The sequence below is a fragment of the Balaenoptera borealis genome (assembly GCF_965194805.1).
Source record: "Balaenoptera borealis genome assembly, chromosome: 4".
Lineage (NCBI taxonomy): Eukaryota > Metazoa > Chordata > Mammalia > Artiodactyla > Balaenopteridae > Balaenoptera > Balaenoptera borealis.
The window spans coordinates 16,443,563-16,448,065 of record NC_138861.1 but is presented as its reverse complement, the minus strand read 5'-3'; the positions used below and the strand labels follow the sequence as shown (position 1 = coordinate 16,448,065).

The 4,503-nt window shown below is 40.1% G+C and overlaps 1 long non-coding RNA gene across 1 annotated transcript; it reads left to right on the top strand.

The window, feature by feature from the left end:
* Positions 1-833: 833 nt before the first annotated feature.
* On the top strand, positions 834-3,143 carry LOC309628163. Its single transcript, XR_014244208.1, has 3 exons — positions 834-1,029; positions 1,120-1,220; positions 2,035-3,143. It is a non-coding gene; the product is annotated as an uncharacterized lncRNA (long non-coding RNA).
* The last annotated feature ends 1,360 nt before the right edge of the window (positions 3,144-4,503 follow it).

The following is a 4,503-nucleotide window of genomic DNA, read 5'->3' as shown; positions in this document are numbered from 1 at the left end:
AAAGAGGAGGCCACAGTATGAAGAGGTGTGGAACTGACATTCCAGAAAAGAAAAGAGCAGCTGTAAAATGCAAAAGATGTGGCAAGGAGCTTGAAAGATTCAAGGGAAAGAGGAAAGCGCAGCGCGTGTGGAGCACTGTGAATGAGGCGAGGCTACGAAAAGAGACCTCTTATCTCCTGAGTTCCTGTCACGTTCTACGCAATTTTCTGGGAGCTGGAGACTCTGTCTGAAAATGAACAGTCTCTGCCACCACCACAAACGTTCAGACTCAGGTACAGTTATTGCAAGTAAAGAACATTCTGTGAACTCCACTCTCTCAGGGACTGTGCCAGGAGCATTATAATATGAAGTCCTCAAAGCAACCTTGTGAACTGGGTTTTATAGTATGTGTAAAAACACATACAAAGCAAATAAGTCTCAGAGAGGTTAAGACAATTGTCGAGCGCAACCACTTCAGTGAAACTACAGCCCACATTCTTGCTTCTACACCACCAGCAGCTGGAGCCTATGTTCCTGGCAAAGTCCACTGAGGTCTCCGGGAAAAATAAGATGGAATCTAAATGATAAAATAAGGTCTAATCTGTTCTTTTGTCCTTAGTCTAGTTTCACTTGCCTGTAGGGGGCCGCGTGCAGAGGTCTTGCACCTGACTCGTCGGACTGGCTTTCCCAGCGCAGAACGGCCGCGGGGACACTCCTCGGCGCCTGTGTGGAGAAGCGCGGCGCACACCACCACGAGCCAAGATGGCGGCGGCCGGCCGTGCGCAGAGACGCTGCGTCAGCCCTGCGCGCAGGCGCCGGTGCTGTGAGCGGCAAGACTGTGCACGCCGGGAGCTCCACCCCCTCCCCGCGGAGGAGAGGCCGGGAAAGCAGCTCTGCCTGTGGGGACAGCGTGTGCTCTAGAGCGTGAGCTCGCACCTCTCCACCCTCTGATCGGAGAATAACGCTGTCCTTTGCTTCTGAACCGAACTCCGTCTATTGGCGAGAGTGACACCGGGCAGGAGGGCCCTTGTCGGAGCCCTACTTGAAAAGGTAGGTAACAATTACAAATGAGGGCGCAAAGCTAGAGAAGGCCCAGGAACTCAAGTGACTTGCTGTTAAAGCTTCTTCCTCTTCTCTTAGGACTCCTTCTCTACCTTTGTCTCGAGAGTGTTGGAAGATGCTGAATGGATGGCAATAGTCCAAGTGGCTGATACTGCAAACGCTAGAAGCTGCTTAAGTTGGTAAGCAGACTGTGACTCCAGTGAACCTCACAACAGCCCACAAAGTGCCCGGGTCCTTTGCCCCTGGACACCATGAGGTCCTATGCCTCACCTTGTACCATGACTCAATTTTATGTCCACATGGTTTCAGAAACAACGCTGTTTAAGCGAACATCTTTAACTGGAACACAGTCCTTTTAGAAGGATTCATGGCTGATTAAAAGAAAGAAGCAGTAGGAAGTGACAGAATAAGCAAAAGCCTAAGACGGAAGAGCTCAGTGTTATTAGCCTGGCTCAGAAATTAATTTGAGTCTTCCTTGTTGATTTAGTCCATCTTCTCTTCAACTTTGGTTCTATTTTACTAAGAATGTTAATGTATCAAGCCATGGCAAAAAGAAATGTGTCTTAGTGTTTTTATCTTTGAAATGGGAATAATATATACTTACATTAGAGAATCCGGGTGAGATAGAAGCAATGTGTGTTGCCTAAGTACAGAGGAATCTGATTATACAATAATTAGGGTCTTTTTCTGGTCTGAATATTTTTCCCCATTGCTTAGAACATTTCCTAAGGCTCAAGGGGAAGGTCCCTATTACCACCTGCATTTGTTATAATATTTTTTCACTTGCATACCATCTTCCAGGCCTACAAAGAGAATGATTAATATTTTAGAGCAGCAGCACAGAGTGTTATTATAGACTGTCATTCTACCCGGGGCATTTTAATGCAATTTTGTAATGTGACTGGAGTGGAGACCTCAGGTTAATGTCTACTGTCTTTCACTTTCAATTTAAACAGTAGATTAAAGATGACTTGCTCTTTTTGAACATGACAGAGACCTTTTGAGATGAAATGTCTTTAAGCCAATTTGGTTGCTGGACTTGTTGGACCCAACTCCCTGCGGGTAAACATTATGGTGACTGCTGGGGAATACCTCTCAAGTTCTTAGAAGTGACTGCGTTTCAGCCGTAGCGGTGACAGACAGGAACACCAAGACAAGACTCAGCATCAGCTCCTTCCTTTGCCAACTTATCTATTCATATCAAGAGAACGTTTTCCTTAGGAAAAGAGGTTAGAACTTCTCTCCATTCACCACGTCTTTTGCTTTTCCTTGTATTGATTGGTGCATCAGTGATTCCTTTTTCTTTCCTGAAAATATGTTATACATCCTTATCCACCATAGTTATATAAGCCTGCATCACCCAACTCTTAGTTGGTTTCCTATTCAGTTAATTCAGTGTTACCACAGGCTGTCAGGCATTACTCATGCAAGCTTTGGCAATTAACCCCTCTTTTGTATTGTGTTTTTCTTAATTCTTTCAGTGGGGTGAACCAATATAAACTCAAAAAAAAAAAAAAGTCAAGACGCCATGAAGTAGATATATTTTGTGCTAGAAAACCATAGGAAAAAATTAATTATTCTAGCCATTCATATGCAGATTGATTTTTTTTTTCCTACTGTTATAGAAATGTGCACAAACGAAGGGCTCAAAAATTATCTTTTGCTTTATTTTGTTTGTTTTTAAGGAGCATAAATGAATGATGCATTTTCATCAAAAATTTCCCTGGATTAATTTAAATAAATCTAAGCATATACGTTTGATCTCTGATGTTTTAGTTATTATAAGCATAATCCAATCAGTGACTAAGTCACTTACATTTCATAATCTAAAATCCTTTAGGAGTCAAGTTTTATGACGTTCTTACTACTGAACAGCTTTCAAACAAAAATGTTGACAGTGTTTAAAATTGTTAAAAACAGTGTTTAAAACAGAAAAGAGAATACATTAGAGAAAGTACTCTAAAGAATTACAATGAAGGGGGGAAAAAGCTAAATCCACATAATACCTAAGACTAAGATAATCTCTTCTAATCTTTTCCAACTTGCTCAGTGAGAAATGAGAAAGTTCAGCAGAACTTGATTACAAAAGATTCAGTAAGGAATCATTTCCTTACTGATGCCATGCATTTGCATTCTGTCTTAATTTTTTTCTTGCAGTGAATTTAATATATTGTTAATTGAATCATAAACATACCATAATAAAGTTTTTAAATTGCTTTTATACTTTTTTAATTTTAATTTTTAAAGATAACTTATTTAAAAAAATCAAATGTGGATTAAGAGTTCCTACTAGAAGAAATCTAGACTAAGAAAAATAGGTAATGGCTTAAGTAAGTTCTTATTTGTTTGAATGACATTATTTCTCTTAATTCACACAATCAGATGTACATCCTTTGTTCCTCTTGCTTCTAGTTTCAGAAGTGTTAACTTCCTATCACATGCAAGGCAGGATGTTTCGTAGTGTAGTTCCCAGCTGGAGAGGGAACATGGGGTGACTTTTTGACTACCTCTCCTGGGCATGCTCCTCCTATGGCTTTTGACTATATCACAGTGAGGTAAATGGCACTGGGCCTTTTCATCCTAGTTTCCTTGTGATCAGAAAAGTAACTCAGTCAGAGCAACAACCTCTGGAGCTCGAAATTCTACACCTAACTTCAACTTGATCTCAAAGAGCTTTTTATTTGAAAAGAAGCTGGCAATACTATTACTTCATAATACACAGTATTGTTTAGGACAATACTTAAAGGTAGAAAAAAAATCTCTAACTTATCTATGCTGTGGCTGTCTCCTCTATATTCATTCTCTCTCCTCCTCCCTTCCTTCTCCCCTTACCCCTCTTGATGATTGAATTCCTGAAGGATGCAGAAGGCACACACAGCTGGGCCTAAGAAAGTTGTATGCAATATGGGTTGTGTGTGCTAAACTATTTACACTGGTGTGTGGGAGGAAGCGAGAGATTTTGTTGCCCGATAAAGCGCAAGGATAACACAGAAATGGGAATTGGAATAATAAGCGTTAAGAGCCTCAACAGCTGACATTTAAAATGTTTACAAACCACAAAATTTCCATTAACATAAGCAGTGTTATTATAAAGCAGTAAGGCACAACAGAAAGAGACACACATGCACAAATAATCTCTGTGCATTTCGTACATCAGAACAAATGATACAAGATGACCTCTAAGATTCTTATGGGACGACTCTAACTTACTCTTAGTTCATGTGTAGTGTGAATATTGGTAACATTCAGAAAAAGCATAAAGCATGAGGACATTTTCTTTTCAAATTGCAACTGATTTTTTCCACAGAACATTATGTTCCTGTGTTCCCTAATGGCACAGTCAACCCCTATAAAGTATCTATTTATATTAGAAGATTAAGCTCTAATAATGTGTTTAAATTTTTTTCTTAGTTCTCAACAAAATACATTAGTTCAGTGCAGACTCCTTGATTTTTATAATCA